Genomic DNA, 22,805 nt, shown 5'->3' on the forward strand with positions numbered 1-22,805 from the left:
TTCTTAATTTAAAAGTCATCCTTAAGTACTTAGTAAGTCAAGACATGATATTTCTGAAGTATATTTTCTCATAAACAACTCCCAAATTAAATTCAAGAGAATTTCCATGAGTTAATTATCTTCTATAAAATAAATTTATTTTTAAGGGCTTGAAAAACAGTGCTAGAGATTGACAGGAAAACATGTAAACATGCAGAAATTATTGTAAGGAAAGATACCTTGATATTGGATCTTACCTCTGTTAAAAAATATTTACCTAAGTCATAGACCAATTATGAAAATTAATGTCTGCAAGTACAAAGTGCTATCAAAAGCCACATTCTATTTTTCATCCATTGGCAGAATTTTATTTACATGCTACTCCTGGGTCACAAGTCGACAATGAGTAGTAAGGGTGTATTTAAGCTTAATTTCACACTTTGTTCATGACAAAACAAACAGTTCAAAACCCAGTGCTGACAGAATTCTCTCAATTAAGAAGCAAAACTGAAGATCTTCTGTTTTAGGAGTATAGATTTATAGTGTAAAGTCATTAGTTCAGTTTCATATTGAGTATATTCTAATACAACTGCTGAATCATGTGTTCTTGTTGAATTTGCCTTAACACATTGATTTAAGGACTTAAGGAAAACTATGTTAATACATTAAGAATACAGAAAACAAAAGTGAGGTTAGGAGCATGGTATGTTGGGACATCTCTCGCTGTTTACATTTCTACAGAGACATCCTGTAGAAAATATTAAATATATATATATATAATAATAGTAATAAAATAAAATTATTAGTAAAATAAAATTTAAACCCAGTGTTCTGGCATGTGCCTTGCTGGAAACTTGCAATGGTCTTACTGTTTCATTGAAACAGACCATCTGTGGAAAAACTGCAACCACTGCTGTCCAGAGGAAAAAATCCTGTAAGGAAAGAGAGAGCAGAATTAATGGCCAGCTGTAGCAGCAGAGGCTAGCAGTGTCAGTTGATAAAATGCATCTGTATTCAGGGAAACAAACAGTTGACATAAGAAAAATGCTCTGATATTGCTCCTACTTCTGATGCCACTTTTGGCTAGTGTAATGGAGTGATCTGTATCTGTTCTACCTTAAGTTTGCTGGAGGTGTTGTCTAAGGATCGCGGAGTGATAAATACTACTTAGATGTGAATTTTGTGTCTGTGTATGTGTTATATGATACTTTTGCTGTCCTACATCTTTATTAACTTATCTGCATGGCATATAAGCTTTGTCTAAAACAGTAGTGTATTTTAATCAGAGCATCATCTAATTCAATTCAGGAAAGTCAGCTTTAGATATATGGCAAATATAATTGTGGATTCTCTTCTATTTTTGACATGCTCAACAAGGGTTGATTCTTCACCCATAAAATACCTTTACAAGGCTGGGGTCCAAGGCTGTAATTTGGAAAGGAAGATGCAGGGGGGAAATAATCTTTCTGTTTTTGTGGCATACTCCAACCATAATCTTTATTTGGCTAAAAATAGTTTGCTTTCTCATTCAGTTAAACCAGAGGAACCATTCATGTATTTAGTTACAGACCTGCATCTTGCTGGATACAAGTTTGAGTTAGAAACTTAACAACTGAATTCACCCATACCGTTGAAATACCTGGGGTTTGACTTTGGTCTTTTTTGTGAGCCTGAGCAGTATATGGAAGAACTCTTTCATAGTATGTGTAACTGAATTAATTTTCCCCTCATTGCAGAAGTAATTATACAAATTGTAACTTTCTTCATACAAGAAAATATTTTAAAATATATTGACGTACACTACTAACCTTTTTTGTCTTGGTGATAAAATTACTTGGTCTTAACTGATAACACAATCAATTTGCAGGACAATGAATTAAAGATAACTTCTACCAAGTAGCTTTGTACAAATACTATAACACCTTGAAGCTTTGGAGTTTTCTATATCCAGTTCAGTGCCTCTCATTTTTGGCTGCTTTTGCTTTCATAACAATGACAGTTGTTAATATAAAGTAAATTATGTATTTGACAACTACAGTGTGATGTCAAGCCAAGTCAGCATGTCCGTTTAACAGATAATGCCACCCTTTTCTTGTCTTTTGTAGTTTTACAGGAAGAGCAGTGGTCCTTGGAAAACAAAAAATCTTTTCCCGAGGACATACAATAAATTCAGAATTGCAGTCCAGCCAGGCAGACTGGTTATGAGCAGTAATCTCAAATCCAGATCCAAAAGCCATATGTTTAAACTAAGTGAATCCCTTGAGGAAATGCAGGTCTACTCTAACCTTGCTGATTATGCTAAAATGATAATGAATATCTCTATCTAATCCATTGACCCCAGTATGGGAAAGATGATGTTAGTTAACTTTGACATGGCAGTGCAGGGAGAAACTTAGTAAAAAATGAAAGCAGTTTTTATGCATCATTTTATAATGAAATATCAAGATAATTTATCATAATAATTAGCTTTCTGAAAAGCCTGTTGCTTGAGTTCTTTTTTAGTATCATAGCTTCTCCCCAGGTCTTCATTCATATTAAATACATAATTACTTTTCTAGTCTATCTTTTATGTTTGCTAGTAACACTAGGCATAGCATACTGAAGATGAAGGATAAAGAATGGGAGAGAGTAAAGTACGTTTTCCTTTTCAAACTAACTGATAGTAGTTCAGAAATGTGTAGAAAGGTCTCCCCTTCCCCCAGATAAAAGTCTTTAAAATGCAGAATCAAAACACAGTTTTAGCTTCAGTTAAGGATTCTATAATTAGATACCGGTACCTTGATACCTGAGCATCTACCTGCCTTACAAATAACTGCACACGTTCAAGGATTGATTGGCTTAGACACTGAATTTTTTAAACAGTACTGATAAGTAATTGCACATATGTGAAAATCTAACTTGATTGCTATAGTCCTGAAGTCAGACATCTTTTAGGTCTAGATTGAGAATATTATGTTTTTCATTCAAGCCATAGGGAACAGATGCTGGGACTCGTGACCAGATCTGCCTGACCTATTTAGAGCAGGGAATTGGTTCACAAAATGGAGCTTTTTTTTCTGCTCATAGTCTGTTCATGAAGAACATTGCTACTGCAAAAATGCTTGTTATTTTGGATTTGAGATTATTTTTTTTTTTATATTGGGCAAAATCACCTTATAAACAGATTAAAAAACTATTCATTTGAACTAGTTGACATACTAGTTTAAATGTTAATGTTACAAAAATCACCTTAAAATGGATATAAGGATAATATATTGCATTTGTTTCCTGTTTCAATGACCTATAGAATCAACTTTTCAGTACAAATATTTCAAATAAAAATTTATTTCTGGTTGAATATTCTGTGATGTCCACTAATATTCTGGTATTTACTGAAGACTGCAGTGCAAGTGTCTTCAGACTGAGACTTGAAAAAAATAAACATCATGTTTCTGGTTGTAGTATTGTTCTATTAGTCACTGAGATGCCTTTGAATGTGGTCAGTGTTAGTATTGCAAATGTGATTTTTTTTTTTTGCAAGATTTTCATATTAAGTGTAATGCTTATTCATAAACAAACCTCCCTGGTTTTGTTACCAGTGGCAAAAATGCTCTGATATTTACTCATGCATGCCATTAGTGCTTTCAGTGGGAGGAAGATAGATTGAATGCTGGAATGTTTCTGACTTTTTAAAATTTTTTAAGAGAATAAGAGAGGTTTGAATACAGCAGAAGTTACAAGTGTATTCTCTGAACCCACTTTGAAAAATAGACTTTCTTATAGTCTGACTGTTACTCTGTGCTCTCCACATTATTTTGGGGCATTTTTTTGTAAAATTATTTCAAAATCAGAATTAAAACATCTTTTGCAAATACTATGCATCTGTAAAGAAGTTATTGCTCTAACACAATAAAAATAGACAACAGGGAGTTTTGCTTGCTGTTCAGAATCCTAAGATATTTTTCAAGCACTGTGTATCAGCTATAACAACCCCAAACTAGATTTTTAACTGCAAGTTATTAGTTATATGTTTAGTTATATGTTATCACAGCGGTACAGCCATCTTTGCTAACTGTCTCAACTCTGGCCAGAAGTGGGCCTGACTTGGAGCCAGGGTCGCTTCAAGAAACTTCTCACAGAGGCCACCACTGTAGCCCCCTCTCCTGCTATCAAAAGCCTTCCACACACACAAACCCAGCACAACATGTTTTGTTTTGTTTTTTACAGTAAACCTTAATACACTAACATGTTAGTTTGCTTTTTCTCTAACTCAGTGTATCAACTACACTTATTTTTCCCAGTGTAATTAGAAAGTTAATTATGGATGAGATAACTTAGATAGCTACAAACTTCTCAAATTGTGTACTATACTGTAATTAATACCAAAAAATTCCAATTCTACCATCAAAACTATGAGTAATTCTAACTGGTGTAAAAAATATCTCAGAGGAACACCTATCCTGGAGAGCATTTCTTTTTGGAAGTATTGGCAAAAGATACAGAATTATAGCTTAGAAAATAATACATGTATCACTTTGTATCTGTAAAAACTTGCAAGGAAAAATCAAAAGGGATGGAAATCAAGGCAAAAAAATACTTGGGGCTAAAAAGATGATGTTTCATTTGACTAACATCCACCACCCACACCAGAAAAAAATAGCATGCAAAGGAAGTATCCAGCGGCATTTTTATATAGCCTTTGCCAAGGAAAACTTACATCTGAAAGTAGCCTGCAGACTTCTAAGTGTCTGTAGCCATCAGGTTACAGACTATTATTATATTTATAGATAGCCTATGAAATTTTTTTTTGGAAAGACGGATTCTAAAATACAAAATGTGTAAGAATATATACTTCTACTAGAAAACTTGTATAGGTAATTTGAAGGTAGGGTTGAAGCCACTCTTTTAAAAATTTTAAGTTTCTCTTGCATTTATGTTAATGAAGAATAAAATAACATCTCTTGTACTAACCAATACCCACTATTCCAGTTCATAGGATTCAGTATGTTTTTCTAATGAGTTCCTTTTGTAGGAATGAGACTAGAGACTGCTGCGTTCTTCTGTTCTGTCATCCTGACATTAATTGCTCTGTCATTAAGACTGTACACGTCTTATGTTGCTCAACCTTACATATAAAGTAATAGTCATCTACTTCATTTTTCTGTAGTTGTCTAATGCCTGCTAAATGATTTTGCCCCACACCAACCCCTACTCATCTAAACTGGGATATATAAAACAAGTTTTCCCTATTTATCTCATTTGTCCTTGTCTGCATAGATACTCACTTTTATCTGGAGAAGGTAGCTTTTTCAAGAAATAGAAAGAAAATAATTTTTCAGGTAGGTTCGATAAGACTCCACATCTGTTTCTGCTTTCCATACAAATAAAGAGATAGATCTGTGTTTCACTTATCTAACAAAACTCTTTTCATCTAACCATGAGAAAATTCTAGAGTATTTTTAAGCTACTCTTTTTCCATTACAATACTTGCTTTGTTAAAATTTATTAAGTAGCTGTTCTTCTGCCTCTTCCCCAGCATGGGATGATGTCTAAATTGATGCCCTCAGAATAAAACTGTCCGGTAGCTTTTTCTGTTTGCACTTGTTTCAGGTGTCCATGAGAAATTCTGTTGTATCTTTGATTTTTTTCCCTCTCCAGACTTTTTCAGTTTCCTACAACATAAGATTTTCTTTTAGCTGTTACTGAGTGATAGCAATAGTGTTTATTCTTAATCTCTTAATTTATTAAGACTGCTGGATACCTGAAAATGAATCTAAACCTCACATTTTGTTCAACTGTGAATGTTAACCTTGATTATCCTGCTTAGAACAGCTTTTATTTATTTAATGTCACTTTCTTCCAGATTGATTTTTAAATATCTATCAATGTTTCAAAGACCTTTTATTTACAAGGTGCTTCTGGCTCTGCTGGCCATTACCCCATTTAGTGTCCTACTAGCTGTTTTTCGATTCCTTTTTCTTTTTCTTCCTTTTTTTTTTTTTTTTTTTTTTTAAAGTCTTTCCTTCCTCGAATAAATGAAATAAATTCACATTTTTGTTCCTATCCTTCTGGCACCTCATTTTTATCAAATGCTTGGTATTGTTATTTATCAGAAAAATTTCTCAATAGTGTCTATTTAGAAAGCTTAGGAGTTTATTATTATTGTTTTCAAATACTTTACAGAAATTGTCTTGAATTCGTATTTTCTATGATATTGTCATGCTGAATTGCATGTTTTACTTCAAATAACAGCAAGTACTAGGCTTTGTGCCTAGCAAAATATCAGTAATGGAAATAAATCTTATGGTTTGGAAAAGACTGACAACATCATCTGAATGTAACAAGCAGAAATACCCAAACCAACCTGACCAAGCTCAAGGAATGACTATACAATACTTGTAATGAAAAGTAAACATTGAAACTCTAGGAGATCCTAAGTCAATGTTGATTACCTTGAAAAGAGTTTTTAATGACAGGTTTTCTGTGTTTACATTTTAATTTCTAAAACTCAGGTTAAAAATGCTGACTGATCTTCATTCTTTTTTGTTTACATCAGTTAAGTGTTCATGGTTTTATTTATGACACTGAATTATTCTTAAATAGCTTTTCAGTTTCTATCAATAAAGAATGTTAAAAAATAGAGACCATATTGGTCCTTTATCTACTCTGTGTCCATCTGGTAGAGTAAGAGAGCCAAAAATTTTTCAGATCTGCATATTCTGCATCTTTATATTGTCATGTGAATCCTTAAGATACACAGAATTGAAGTATTTGCTTTGATGTTGCTCATGGATTTGCAGTGTAATGGCAAAAGAGATATCAGTAAACAAAGACAAAATGCATCCACAGGATAGCTGATTACATGGCACTGAAAAAATTGGGTCATAAGTAGTAAAATATAAAATAGTAAATTGAAGGATATTTTCTCTTAAGTGAACATTACTGTGACATGTAAAAGACTCCCGGATCAAGAAGAATGTGGGTCTTCAGGTGCTTTGCACTAATCTATGTCAAGTTGTATCAAAGTTAGCTTGGGAATCACTCATATTTATCATTCAGGAAGACTGACAACTACAGATCTGCTACCTGAAAGAGCAGCATCATCTGTTTTTCTGATACAGCTCATCAGTCTGTGAAACCATTTTAGGAGTTTTCATAGCACAAGTTGGAAGGGACCTCAGAAGATCTCCTGGTCCAACCTTCTGTGGAAAAAGGAGCCTAGATGAGAGTATATATCATCCAGTACAATCATACCTTGAAAAGCTCCAACCCTTCAGTCATCTTTGTGGCCTCCTTTAGACCCTTTCTAGTCTGTCTGCATCTTTTTGGAACTGGACACGGTACTCCAGGTGCAGCCTGACAAGCGCTGAGTAGAGTGGGATGATCACAACCCCACCTCTGCTAGCAATGACCCTGCAGATGCAGCCCAGCATCCAGTTTGCCTTTGTTGCTGCAGCAGTGCACAGCTGACTCGTGTCTAGCTTGTTGTCCATCAGGATCCCTAGGTCTCTCTCAGCAAGGCTGCTCCCCAGCCACTCAGATCCCAGTCTGTCCTGGGTTCTTTGGTTATTCTCTTCCAGGCACAGGACTTTGCCGTTGTCTTTGTTAAATAATTCATAGTGCCTTGCTGGCCCACTCTTCCAGCCTGTCCAGGTCTCTCTGTAAGATGATTCTCCCTTCTGACGTGCTGACCTTACCACCCGCTTGCGTGTCGCCAGCAAACATCATGAGAGTGTTTTCAATCCCATTGCATAGATCGTTTATGAAGATCTTGAACAACGTGGGTCCCAGTGTCGATCACCGAGAGACCCCACATTTCACATGCTGCCAGACTGAGTAAAACCCATTGATCACCACCCTCTGAGTTTCCTAATTCTTTCAACCCTAATTATGAAATATTGTGTTTCTGGCAACTCTATTTTAGTTTATAAAGTGTATGCATAGCAATAATGATTAACTGTGAGTGGCTGGTACTCACTAGCATCTGTGGGAATCCAGTAAGGATGACTGTAACTCTGAATCTTTATAAAACTCTTTGTGGTTAGTAAGTCCTTTTTAACATAGACTTACTATATTTTAAGTTCCAATGATTAATCCTGTCACCTTTCACATGAAGGGAGTTTTCTGGGCTGAACTGGGGGTCTAGAAAGTTTTATACAAGATAGTATGTGTAAATATAAAAAAGAAATCTTGGTTGTTTTTTCCCCTGAGGAACACACTGTTTTAAGGTGGAGGGAGGAAGGAATAAGAGGCTGCCGTAAGGAGACAGATGAAGGATATGGAGTGTCCATGAAGAATTTATGTGCAATTTCATGAAGCAAACATGGACAGCCAGGAAACTTGAAATAAGTTCTGAGATATGAACACATTAATGCAGGCTAAATAGCTAAATATAATCTTCAGTCTCCAATTCATAAATAGGGGAGCTTCTGACTGTTCACTGAGGTTGGAAGATGTCCTAAGTTTCTTAAAATATTGTTGTGGACAAAACATTCTTGACTTGGAGAATTTAACTGAATTTCTTTAATTCCCAATTAATTAACTTCTGATTGCTGAGTCAGATATCAAAAAAAAAAAAAAAAAAAAAAAAAAAAAAAGGCAAACGGTTAAAAAAACTCCACAACAGGAAACAACCCCCAAAACTTCTTCGGAAAACAAACTTTCTGTTCCTTCCCTAGACTCAACTTCAGTGCAACATGTCTCCACCCCTTTCTTGTCCCTTTCTTTCACTGTGTACTACTCTCCAGTCATGCAGTGAGGGAATGGAGGAGGTTGGGGTCAGCATGTTGTGGCTTCTTCCTGCTACTCCTTGCTCCTTGCTCTTGTCTTCCACTGCTCCTTCCCTCTCACTTGTTTTTTTTCTGTTCCATGTTGAGTGTGGCCCATGAGTTGTTCCTGCTCCAGCATGGATCCTCCATAGGTCACAGTCCATTTCTCTGGGTGCCGCTGCCTAGGGCTGGTTATCCTCTGAGCTTCAGCCCTCAAGGGGTACATTTTCCCTCCTGCATAAAGTGCCTTCTTCCAAGAGTGCATCTCAAGTCCTGACCTCAGCAATGTTCCCTCTGCATTAGCCTCCTCCTGTGTGTCCTGCCCCAGCAGCTACAGTCCTTTTTAAATGACTATGTGGAGGTGCTGGTGCCCCTCTGACTCACTGCAAGGAAAGTAAGCAGCCTGTGAATGAAAATCTGATTAGGGAGAAACTGTAGGAACTAAAATGGTGCTGACTCAGGCAGTCAGGCAAGTGCCTGCAGGAGTAGGGTAAATTAAAGTTTTGTCAGATTGTGGTTTGAGAAAAGCTCAGTATTGCTGCTGGTGGAAAAGAGAAAAGTGGGAATAAGATGCCTGATAGCTTTTGACTTCATTTATATCATTTGAGGCACAAGAACTAGATTCTACCAGTCACATAATACCAAAATTACCACTAAATACTTTTCAAAAGAGAGTAAATATAATAGGTAATCAGCTGCCTGGTTTTGTTTTGTGGTTATGTGTAGTATAAGAAGACAGACTAATTAAAATAAAAAATCCTTATTTTTGCTTATGAAAATTTGTATTTACTTGTTTGTGTCTTCAGTCTAACAAGTAATTGTTAGAGTTCACTCAAATTATTTTGGCAGCAGAATGATTAAAGGTGTAATTATCTGGATAGGCCACAGGAGTTTTTATTGTGTTTGGAAGCAATATTAAGACTGATAAACAGAGCTGTTAATCTAAAATCTGGGAAAGGTGATGATACACTGATCAGTAAATTATTGAGTCCCAAAGTTAATTAAAAAAATACTTCAGAAAATTCTGGAATACTGAATACATACATCTTGATGGTTGAGTGTTGGAAGAGAAATTATTTTTAAAAATAAAACTAAAATAATTTTAAAGTAAAAGTAGTTTTTTTAATAGTAAAGATTATTAAATGCAATATTTTGGAACATGAGTCACTTTATATAATTTAAAGAGTGTACATCACAGAGTAAGGGGTCCATTATGGTACCTTAGATCTCCAGTTAGGATGAGTTGCATTTGACAGGTTTTGCTGTTATGACCATATTTTGGTCCCTTTACTTGGAATATGGAGCTTATTTCTGATTTCACAGAAAGGCATCTCAGTTTAATGAAGCTTTATGGAATCTGTCTATTTAAAGTAGAATATGACCAATTCCTGTTTTTTATTACTTTGGTACTTGTCCTATGCCTTAGCATAATTGTATCTATAGCTAGTGAAAAAATCTGTAAAAATTTACAATTGAGTTTTACTTATTGAAGAGTAAAGACAAAATACATTAACTTTGATTTCTCATCTAATTCTGAAGCTGTTTGTGATTCAAATGTATAATAATGGGGGAAAAAATCATCTCTTACTGAGTCATGTGTTTATTTGGAAAGTAAAAACTGTAGGAAAACAGAGCATTATTAGAAAGTATAATCTAAAGTATATTTTCAGCATTTTTAAAATAATGAACAGTATTTGTAGTGTTGAAGAATGTATTTTAAGCACTTGGATATTGTTGCTTCACCCTCTTCATGGCTGGAAGCATGATTTATTGTTAGTATTAAATTTCAAATAGGCCAATTTTAAAAACTGAAAGTCTATGTGTACTTATTAAATCATGTGGTCCAGCATGAAAGCTAGGTTAACTTGTGAAATCTCTTATGTACTATCATATTGCATTTAGAACTCTACTAAATGTGGCTGCTTGTTTTCATGATTACCTCAGTTTTGATGTGGATACTAAGCCATATAGATTTTAATAGTCATACTGATACACTGAGGAATATATCACTGACCAATTACTTACTTTACTTTTAGTTAGTCTGAAGTTAAAGCTAAAATGTTACAGATTAAAAAGGTAAAATACATTGTGTCAAGTCAGATGACACCACTGCTGTGACTACAGCACACAGGTTGCTTGACTCGGCATCAGAGGGGTTCTTTGTTAGGTTACTCCTGCAAAAGCAATGCTGTTGTTGGATGGCATAAGCGTTTGAAGCATCACTATAGCTCATTGTCATTGATACCAGCCAAAATTATTTACAGTGCTAATAACTGACAGTAATGAATCTAGCAACTGCAATACAAAGTTTTGGCAGTCTAATTTGCACAACAAAGACATTTAGTTTAATACTTGGTCAGGTACCTTGAGGGCCTCCAATTCCCTCTTCAGCTCCTTCCTTCTGCAACAGACTTTCATGTTAAAGTGATCTAAAATGAAAACAAAACAAAACAAAACAAAAATAAAGCTGTTGTTACTAATTTACTCTTGATTGACAAAACAAAAAATTCCTCCTCAGAGGAGGATTCTTCTTAGCCTGTCCTCCTAAAGAAGTAAGGTTTATGACGTTATACTCTCTCATCTTCTTGATAGCTAAATAAACAATTCTCATTGAAAGTAAGTTACTAAGTTTTTCCTATCTTATGCAAATTGGCAGGTGGGTTCAAGAGAAACTCCAAGTAATACCGCCCTCAAGACTGAGTCTGTTGTCATCATGTGAAAGAGGCAGCAGCCACATGCACAAGTTGGCCAACAAATTCATTAATTCAAACCAGTCACATAACACACTGACACTTACTCATCCAAAAAGGAGACAGCAAGGAGTCATGGCAAGAGGAGGTGTGTAAAAGTCTGGTAACAAGTTGTTCTGAGAAAAGGGAGAAGCAATTATTGGAATGGGAAAATCTGGGAGACACAATTCTGTATATGGACACACTTTGCTTCTCTGCTTGTGAAGTAATTTGTTTTTTAGCTATGAAGGTTATTATCCATGTCAAGTGTTTTGCTATTCGTTCTTGGTACTTTTTTCATTCTTCAGGAAGAGCATGTGTAGGCTTGGGAACAGTGTGAAATGAGGCAAGGTGTAGTCCCCAGCCTGGAATTACAAACTGAAATAAAATGTGATGTGAGTATAAAAAAGGAAAGGATGGGGGAGAAAGATTATTTTAAATGTAATAGAGAATATATACATATGATGAGGAGCTGTTCTACCATGGGCTAACAAGCTACCTTCTATGAAGTTGGAAGGAGTATCCCATCAGAAACATACTCTTACTGCAACTGTAAGAGGGAAACAAACATTTTGAACAACCAAAAAATCTACTTAGGACAGATCTAATTATATATTTTAAAATATTCATAATCTAGATGATTTTTTAAAAAAGAATTTCAATTTTCATCTGTTTTACTCTCTGACTACTATTAGTGGTTTCTTGCAAAGTAAGTTAGTGAGTTTTCAGAAGGTATTTGTAAGACAAGAAAAGCATAGGTAACATGAGTTATATAATGAATTACAGTTAAATATGATTTCCCCAAATCTAAGTCTGTTCTTATGTAAAAAAGAATCATTACAAGGTTTATTAGTCTTGTAAGAAAGTGACAGCTGAGAAAACAAACTGAATTCTGATTTCTTGCTGTGGCACTACAGCAAAAAAACCTGCCTTCTGAAAGGAATTGTTTGGAGAGTTCCCACATCTATTTTGCATGCTGTTACTGTTAACGTTCTGCTGGATGAAGAAAACATTGAAAATTTTTTCTATATACATCCCAACAGATGAAAAAAGGTCAGTGCACTTGATATTTAAAAGAAAAATTAAGAAATCTATTGCTGCAAACCATATAGCAAATAATCAAGAAAAAAATCAGTTTTGCACAGAAATACATGAGTATATTGTTATAGGTATAATTAATTGCTTTGTACATCTAAGAAAACATTTAAAGCTCAATGGCTAGAAGCATCAATGCAACTTAGCAGCCTATGTTTCACTGACTTTCAAAATTATGCAAAATAGCATTTCATTGATTTTGTTTAAAAAGTAGAAGACACAAACCTATGTGCAGTGATTACTACCGTTGTGTGATGCACATTGATAAAAAGCATAATATTTCATAAAGCCTCATTTGTTTTCTCTTGTCTACAGACTTATAAAAGAGTAAAGGATACATGAACATATTGTAATTTTTGCTGATTATTGTGGTGAAAGAGCCCAAGTGTATCATTTAATGTTCATTAGGACCTGAGATGCAAAATCCTGAATGTTTTCCTTCTACCGCTCAAGACCTCATTTGGTACAGCTGTCACATTCACGATCGGATGCTTAGATAGGTGTTCAGGCTGAAAGTGTCACTGCTAGTGCGAAGGGTAGAAGATTACCTTAATAAACCAATAGTCAGTCTGAGATACTTTTTATCTCAGAAATAGTCATGACACAACTGAAGAAAGAAAGAAGAGGCAACTTGTAACCCTGCACACCGTCAAATACTACTAAAGTATTATACTAAAGTATATCTTTTTAACTTATACTTGCAAATTTCAGCCAATACAAAAGACCAATAAACCTAAATTCTCCCTGATGACTTACAGACTAGATTTCAAGCAATTTCACAGCTCAATAAAAGGAACAACCCTTGTTACCCCTGGCTATTTCTGTTATTTCAAGACATCTACCACAGCAACCTCATGTGCAATTTCTTGACTGAAATTTTTTTTCAAATACAAACAACTGAGTAATTTAGCTCAATGAAGACCAAAATTTGACTGTTTGGCAACTTTACTGTAGTTATTTGAGTTGTAAAGATTCCTCTGTTCTCACAAATGATCATTGACAACTATCTCCTTTTTTGTATGTATGTCTAGATATTTTTTCCCTTTCAGAATTTTTTTTTTTTAGTATTAGTTAGATCTAGTATCTCTTAATTCACTTTAAATGTGCTCAATGTTTTGATATCCCCATCTCTAGATATATCATCTAATGTTGCACCCACATTTTAATGTAGGCTCAAAAGGTGGAGTTTAGTTACCTAAATGAGTTCATAAGTGGTTTTCTACATGACGGACACTTGTCCATGCAGTTGATTTGTGAGGAAAATGTCAAAAGATGGGTTAAAACTGTGTTAAATCCAAATTGTTTAAAGGATTCTTTAACATGTTATAGCAATTTATGACTACAATCCCAACTCTGGGGAGCTCAAAGATCTGTTCTATCACAAGCTGCTCTTCCAAATTTATAAAAATACTTTTGAGAATTGCTTCATTTGAAACATTTTTCAACAGAAATAATCCTTCCGTTTTCATAAATTCAATAATTATTTAAGAGTACATAAATAAAACTACTAGCTACAGAAAATGAAATTCCAGTAGAATCTTTGTTCACATTTCCCAGATGTGCTGAAATAATCATAAAAACAAAGGTTTTCCCAAATCATTCAATTTTCTTCAATCTTGCCTCACTCCTAGATCACAAGTAACCCTCTTCTGTAACAACATGGTAGGTAAGTTCAGGCTAAAACAATGTTAATACTATTAAAATTAAACATAAAGCATAATGTTCTCATCAAAGCTTCAATTTCAAAAATTAAGAATTTAATCCTTTGGTTCAGCGTTGGGCACGTATTGGATTAACCAAGTGTTGCTAATAATATCCAGTAATGTATCTGAATCAAGTAAAATGTGTTGTTTTGTTTTATTTTAATACATTTTAAGTTATCTCATGAAATTTATGTTATTCTCCCATCACCTTCAGACAGAAAACCATATGTAAACAAAGTGACCTGTTTCAGTAAAGGTTTGCTCTAGTCCTTTGCTAATGTGAGAACTATAGGGATACTATAGTATAAATCTGAATGGACCCCAGTGGAACTTTCTCACTTTCTTTTTTAAGTTGACAATAGTTGCTAAAGCAATTCTTGCTAGTTTATGACTTTCAGAAAGAGTTAAAGATATATTTTTTTTTTTTTTGCTTATTAATAGCAGTGTACTGCTCTAAGTGTGAAAGACCCTTCTATAAAATTAGATGATGTCTCTTTTCACTCATATGGTACAAAGAATAGCTGTTTGTTAGGTTTTGTTTTTTTTTTTTTCCATTTAAATAAAATCTAAATTAAATGAAATAAAAAAGGAAGTACCTATTATAATAAAAGTACTATTAATTTAATCTGACAAAGAACATATTATTCTAGCTTTCTAACACTGAATTTGGACTAATGCAGATCATAAAACAATGAAAAGAAAGAAAATGAGGACACTTATTATAATAAACTGGAAGCATTCTGATGATTTTTTCAAGCTTTGTGCAATTACTCTCGGAGACTTTTGACCCAGAAGCTGAAGACAAAATATTTTTCTTTACTGTAGCAGATATTAAATCTTAAATTTCAGAGGAGAAGAAAAGGCATTTTCAAAATAATTGTGGATGTCAAGTTCATTCTGCTTAACAGAGTTCTTAGCAGAGAACTTCTAGGACTGCTCTTTAGATACAGTTTGGTAACTTTATCGAAAACATTGTTACCCTATACGTCAGAGCACTACTGTTTTAGGAGTATGCAAATGTGAAAGGAATTGTAGTGTGAGGGCAAGGGAGTTAATATTACTGATAAGCAGCTGTACCTTCTATTATACTGGAGGGATGTGGAAAACATAGGCATGATTCGTGTCAAGATAGAGTATGGTGTGATAAGTGTGATTGTTGTACTGTGTGTGGATCTGAAATGATTTGTGATCACTATAACCTATATAATAATTGTGGTTAATATTGGAATCCAGTCGAGAATGTGTAGGAATACAGAGTGTGCTTTTTGCTTGGAACAATGTAACCACCTCTTAGAAACACTCCCTAGAGCAAATGTAAACACTCCTTAGAAAACCCTCCACTAGAGCTGATGCAATAGCTGCTTAGAAAAAGCCCTCTGAAAGATGAGACCCCGGGACTTTTAAAAGATCCAATAGGAGGAAAGTGCACCAAGAGGTGGAAACCTTCAAACCTTCAAAAGATCCAATGAGAGGAGGACACTACTCCAACAGTTCAAATGACCCAATGGAAGAAGAGCAGGACGACTATCTGATGGAAAGGGATTGGTCGAGACGCTGGTGAAAGAGTATAAAAGGCACTGCTTTTAGAACTCGTGTGTGCGTGTGGCAGAGTTTCAGCTCTCCGCGCAGCCAGCGCTGCTTTGCCTATTGCTTCTCACCCTAAATTGATTGAACCCAAATAAAATTGTATGCTTTTTATAAAGATTGGCTTCATTCATTTATATCAGGGATAACAGTTCCAGAAAATAGTACAGACCTGAACTTGCCATAGTCATCAGTATCCACAGAGCTATTGTCTATATGACTACTGTTGTAGTCTAAGCCAGATTGTTATCCCAAATTTACTTAAAATTTATTAGTGGATTAATTTTACAGAAATCTACAAATGGCCAAAGAATTCAGATTTGTGATTTATCAAAGAATTTGAAGGTCTGAGGCAATGGTGTGCTTTTTAAAATCTGCCATTTTAAGGCAGTTATTTGAAAGTGTCCTTACATAAAACAGAGGTCCTTCAGCAGAGACAGCATATAATTAAAGACTAGCATGACATGCACACATGAGCTGGCAGGGACACTCACAATGGATTTTTGTCCTTACCTTAATATCTGGCATTCTGTTTGTCAACAAACCTGATGATGGTATTTTAGAGCTATATATTTCTAGGATGACTAACTTAAAATTGAAACATTAAATATTATATTCAAAGTCTTAGTAAGACTAAAACCAGTTTTTCTATTGCAATAACAATGTAATATGTTAATGGATCTTTTTATTTCAACTGTTAACATCTAATAACATGATAAAACAGAAGTGAAAATAACAAATGTAGGATTTACATCTCAAAGAGGTGATCATTTGGCTGAATGCGTATCTGACTTTGCATGAAATTAGATACAGATTTTGTACTTTTTGGATATTCTACTGGGTCTGTTCTTTTCCAAAGTATTCTCCTTTATAAACTTTTGTTATGTTTCCTAGTGCAGTTGATTCTATATAAGTTAATATAGATTCTTACACTTTCTATATTATCAGTTTGAAGGTTCAGAATTTGACAAGCAGATATGTTTACATGCGAGATGGGAGCTGACAATTAAAGTCACTTTATAGCACTTCTGTGTCTTCATCCCTCATCCACTCTCTTCCAGGGCGCTATGGTAGCTGTGGTTTAGGCCTGGCCGTCAATTAAACACCCCATAGCCACTTGCTTGCTCCTCCCTGCAGTGGAATAAGGAGGAGAAAATATAACAAAAGGCTCAGGGGCTGAGATAAGGACAGGGAGGGCTCACTCACCAGTTATGGTCACCAGGATAAGACAGACTCAGCTAGGGAAAAAAAACATCAATTTAATTTAAATACCACCACCACTACTTATTTACTTATCAAAACAGAGTAGGACAGTGAGAAATACAATCACACCTTATAAACATCTTCCCCCCACCCCTCCCTTCTTCCCAGACTCAACTTCACTCCTTATTTCTCTCCCTCCTCTTTTGCAGTGGCACAGAGGGACAGGGGATGGGAGTTGCAATCAATTTATTACCCATTGTCACTGGTACTCTTTCCTCCTCAGGGGGAGGACTCCTCACACTCTTCCCCAGCTCCAGCGTGGGGTCCCTCCCATGGGAGACTGTCTTCCGCAAACTTCCCCAACATAAGTCCTTCCACAGGCTACAGCTATTCATGAACTGCTCTAGAGTGTGTCCCTTCCATGGGGTGCAGTCCTTCAGGAACAGACTGCTCCAGAGAGGGCTTTCCTCAGGGTTCTGGTCTTCTTCAGGCACAGTCACCTGCTCCAGCATGTTGTCTTTCAGAGTCTACATATGGGCTTCTGCTCCACCAAGGACCTTCTTGGACTGGAGGGGAACATCACGCCTCTCACCACTGGCTGCAGGGGAGTCTGCTCCAGCATACCTGCCCCCGTCCTTCTTCACAGACATTGGTGTTTGCATAGGTGTTTCTCTCACATCTCACACTTCTTGTGCTCCCCTCTTGCCCAGCAGGTTCTTCCCCTCTTAAATACATTATCATAGAGGCTCTACCACCATTGATGATTGACTTGGGCTTGGCCAGAGTCAGGTCTGACTTGCAGCCAACTCTCAGCCAAAACCAATACAAGATTTTGTTAGGAAAATCACTTGATGATGTTCTTTAAGATGTCTGTGTTGTAACTGTATTTACTGGAGGTCTGTCCTGGTTTGGGCTGAAATAGAGTTAATATTCCTTTTCAGGGACTAGATTAGTGCTCTGTTTTGGATTTAGCTTTGGGTTTGTTATGAGAAGAATGCTGATAACACACTGATGTTTTCAGCTGCTACTGAGACTTCAAGGACTCTCCGACTCCCCATGTCCTGCCCGTGCGCCAGGGCACAGGGAGCAGGGAGGGAGCACGGTCACAGCACCTGACCCTAACTGGCCAGTGAAATATTCCATATCACGGAATGTCATGCTCACTATATAGAGGAGGGGTGGTTGGGAAGGGGCTCTCTCTCTCTCACTTCTAGGATTGCAATTGCGGGATCTTGGTATCTCGCGGTCGCTGGCCGGGAACGGGCTGGGTATTGGTCAGCGGGTGGTGAGCGATTACGTTGTGCATTGCCTGTTTATATATTTCTTTTTTTTTTTTCTTTCCTATCATCATCATTGTTCTCGTTTTATTGCCATTATTAAACTGTTCCTATCTCAGCCTGTGAGTCTCCCTTCACCCCTCTAATTCCCTCCCCCATTCCCAGGTGGGGAGGGGGAAGGGAGAGTGACCAGCTGCGGTGCTTGGTTGCTGACAAGGCTCAAACCACAACAGCCATTTTGGTGCCCAATGTGGGGCAGAAGGTTGCGATTTGATAAGGATATTATTTGGGAGAGGTAACGAGCAAAATACAGACCGAACTCTGTTAGTGGAATGATCCTTACAATGTCTGTATTTGTAATTGTGGGGAAGTTTTTTTTTCCTTTCCTGTTGTGGTGAAGGGACTATGGGTGGATTTTCTGTATTGTGTCTCAGTATTTTGTCAATGTTATTTTTTATTTGGGTGTGGGGAAATTTTTTTTCCCCTCTGTTTCAGTTTGGTTTTGTTTACTCTTTATTCTGTTGTTGCTGTGTATACTATCTTCTGTACTGGATGTTGGATCTCTTAATTCTTAAATACGTGATTCGCAGAGGCGAGAGGTGGAATGTCCTGGGTTGAGTGAGTGGTGGAGTTTTTTGGTGGCAGGGGAGGGGGCTATCAGGGCGGCCCCCTGTGAGAAGCTTCTCAAAGCTCCCCCAGCTCCAAGTCAGCTCCACTTCTGTTTGGAAAACTGAGCCAATCAGCTGTGCCTCTGCGATAATGAATTTAAGAAGGGATGTGGTGACAGGCAGTGGGACTTGTGAGGAGGAGTTGCTGCAGCTGCGTGAACACCAAGGTCAGTGGAGGAATGGAGGAAGAAAGGAGGGGGGAGGTGTGCCGAAGCAGACAACCCCTGTATCCTGTGGTGAGATGGCAGGGCGGCCACCCCTGCCACCCATGAAGATCTACAGTGGAGCAGACACTGATTTATGGCCTGTGGCTTCCACCTGGTTGATCAAAATGCTGTGCCTGAAGAACGCCAGGGTCTCGTGGGAAAAGGTAGCCCCGCTGCTGTAATTCAGTGCTGGGAGGATTGCAGCATGCGGGGGAGTCCCACGCCGGAGCAGCTCGGGAAGGGCTGCAGCTGTGGGAGAGAATCCAGTCAGAGAAAGTTAGTGACCCATGATGGAGCAGTGTGGGGAACGCTGCCGCCCATGGGAGGAATTCAAGTTGGAGAAAGTTTGTGGAGGACTGTCTCCTGTGAGAGGGGGACCACGATGGAGCAGGAGGAACAAGTTCCGGACACTCCCCTCACCGAAGATGAAGCAAGTGGCAGCACTGACTGCACCCCCCATTCCCTGCCCCTGCGCCACTGGGGGAGGAGGTAGAGATATCGGGAGCAGAGCTGAGCCCGGGAAGAAGGGAGGGGTGGGGGGAAGGTGTTCTCAAGATGTGGCAATGCTTCTCACTGTCCTACTCTGTTATGTGTTGTTAGTGTCTGTAATAAATGTATGTTCTTTTTTTCTTCCCCTAACAAGTCTGCTTTTTGCTAATGATCATAAAGGGGGATTTTTTCCCCATCCCGGTCCTATCTCGAACCCCAAGCCTGGCTCTCTGTCCCTTCTTATTGCTGGAAGAGAAGGGAGAGAGAGAGCCGCTGAGTGGTGGTTGGCTGCCGACCAGGCCCAAACCACTACAAGGTCTAAAGGAGCCCAGAATATTATTTGATCCTTATAGTAAGGGATTTTTGTTGAAGGTCATCCTGGATCGGCTGAATTCTTGATGGAAAATTTTGCCATTGACTTTTAGGATGAGAGATTTTCATTCTTTGTTTTTTAATTTGACTGACAAAATCATTGAAATTGTTTCATTTTAGAGGACTTTTGGCAGTATCTCGTTGAACATTAATTCACTTTTTAATATGAACATATATTTGCAGAGTGTATCTTTATGTAAAGAGCACATTTACTATTTTTGCATACAGAAATGTATTTGAGTTTGTTGGAGGATGTGGGTGAATGCAACTAATTATTCATATATGGGACTATATTGTAATAATCCTTGAGCCTCCACTATGTTTAACTGGAAGCAATCTTTATGAATATACTGTGATGAGCTTTAGAAATCCTGCTGCATTTGAAATGCATTAGGCTTATTCTCCACTTGCTTGCTTACATGACAAATGGCCTGAAATTACTAAATTTTAAAATAAATCAGCCTAATATGTTCTATTTAGAGTGTATTTCAGTATTAGCATATTTTTTATGTCATCTCTATTCTTTCCCAATGCATTATCTTCTATTAAGCCTTGCAACCAGTAAGTATTTCTCAGTAAAAACCTGAAGTTTTTTACATAGAGCCATAAAAACACTGCTTGGAAGGGACTTTTGGAGGTCACCCGGTCCCACCTTGAAACAAGGTTATTGCCAGTGTTTGAGTAGGTATTTTATGGCTTTTTATATCCGAATCCGGAAAAATTTCCAAAGATAGAAGTGTTGCACTGTCTTCCTTGTATTCATATTGTACATCTTACACTTTCATGTTCTTGAAAATCTCAAATGTTATGTCACTAAACAGGAAGAACACCTACTTAAACACTTTTTTTCATTATCCTGATAACTCAAAACTGTAGACTTTGATTCAAACAACATTACTCAACTGAAATAGCAAAAGCTCAGTATCATAAAGTTGATGCTGCATTGTCTGATTTCTTAAAATAGTGATTTTTGATGAAACTGCAGAACACATCAATTCTGACTTGAGATTATTTGAGGATGCTATAGAAGTAAATATTGCCAATATGGAATCCTAAAATTAGTTGCCAAAAGCATGAGCTGTAGGAGTCTCCAAGACAATCAGATTTTCATACAAGGATTGAGTTTGCTCATTGACCATTATGCTTAGCTAACAGGATTGGCATTTTCATAACTGTCCTGGGTTGAGTGAGTGGTGGAGTTTTTTGGTGGCAGGGGAGGGGGCTATCAGGGCGGCCCCCTGTGAGAAGCTTCTCGAAGCTCCCCCAGCTCCACGTCAGCTCCACTTCTGTTTGGGAAATTGAGCCAATTGGCTGCGCCTCTGCGATAACGTATTTAAGAAGGGACGTGGTGACAGGCAGTGGGACTTGTGAGGAGGAGTTGCAGCAGCTGCGTGAACACCAAGGTCAGTGGAGGAACGGAGGAAGAAAGGAGGGGGGAGGTGTGCTGGAGCAGAGACCCCCCTGTATCCTGTGGTGAGATGGCAGGGTGGCCACCCCTGCCACCCATGGAGATCTACGGTGGAGCAGACATTGATTTATGGCCTGTTGCTCCTGCTCAGATGATCAAGGTTCTGTGCCCGAAGAAGGCCGGGGTCTCGTGGGAAAAGGTAGCCCCGCTTGTGTAATTCAGCACTGGGAGGATTGCATCATGCGGGGGAGTCCCATGCCGGAGCAGCTCGGGAAGGGCTGCAGCCGTGGGAAAGAATCCAGTCAGAGAAAGTTAGTGACCCATGATGGAGCAGTGTGGGGAACACTGCGGCCCATGGGAGGAACTCATGTCAGAGAAAGTTTGTGGAGGACTGTCTCCTGTGAGAGGGGGACCACGATGGAGCAGGAGGAACAAGTTTCGGACACTCCCCTCACCGAAGATGAAGCAAGTGGCAGCACTGACTGCACCCCCCATTCCCTGCCCCTGCACCACTGGGGGAGGAGGTAGAGATATTGGGAGCAGAACTGAGCCCGGGAAGAAGGGAGGGGTGGGGGGAAGGCGTTCTCAAGATGTAGCAATGCTTCTCACTGTCCTACACTGTTGCGTGTTGTTAGTGTCTGTAATAAATGTATGTTCTTTTTTTCTTCCCCTAACAAGTCTGCCTTTTGCTCGTGATCATAAAAGGGGGATTTTTTCCCCATCCCGGTCCTATCTCGAATCCCAAGCCTGGCTCTCTGTCCCTTCTCATTGCCGGAGGGGAAGGGAGAGAGAGGTGCTGCATTGTGGTTGACTGCCAATCAGGCCTAAACCACAACAATAACTTTTCAGCTTACCCTAGTCAATAAATTTCAATAGATGGATTTCCATCAGCAGGTGTTTCTTTAATCAAAACACTTCAAGAATGATGTCATCTTTAGCAAAGTTACATTGTAGAGACATCTGGGGAAAGTTCTCCCCTACTCCTTTTTCTATATTCTTAAATATTTTCAATCTTTGATGTATATTTAAATGTCACAAGAAGTTGAAGAACATATCTGCAAACAATATGTTTCCACTTCAGTCTTTTCCTTCAGAATTTTGAAATCAACACATCTTCAAAATCTGCAAATCTTCACCTAATTTGAATTACTCTTCTATTCAGCTAAAAGGTAGGTTTATGTTGTTTAGGTGAACTGTATTCTGTATACATTAGGAAAATTCAATGGTATCCCTTCAAGGCAAATTAAACACACCTTTGTGCTTAAAGAATAATTTAATGACCAATGCACTGGGCAGAATCCTACTACAATACACTGTTCAACATGGAGTCTGAAAAGATGCATCA

The 22,805-nt window shown here is 37.5% G+C and overlaps 1 long non-coding RNA gene across 1 annotated transcript; it reads right to left on the minus strand.

Annotated features, from left to right (window-relative positions):
• Window positions 1-319: 319 nt before the first annotated feature.
• LOC116961780 lies at window positions 320-11,821 on the minus strand. Its single transcript, XR_004407147.1, has 2 exons — window positions 11,091-11,821; window positions 320-911 (listed from the first exon to the last, which is right to left on the minus strand). It is a non-coding gene; the product is annotated as an uncharacterized LOC116961780 (long non-coding RNA).
• Window positions 11,822-22,805: the final 10,984 nt, after the last annotated feature.

This window comes from Tyto alba, unplaced genomic scaffold, assembly GCF_018691265.1.
Source record: "Tyto alba isolate M040663 unplaced genomic scaffold, T.alba_DEE_v4.0 Super-Scaffold_13, whole genome shotgun sequence".
Lineage (NCBI taxonomy): Eukaryota > Metazoa > Chordata > Aves > Strigiformes > Tytonidae > Tyto > Tyto alba.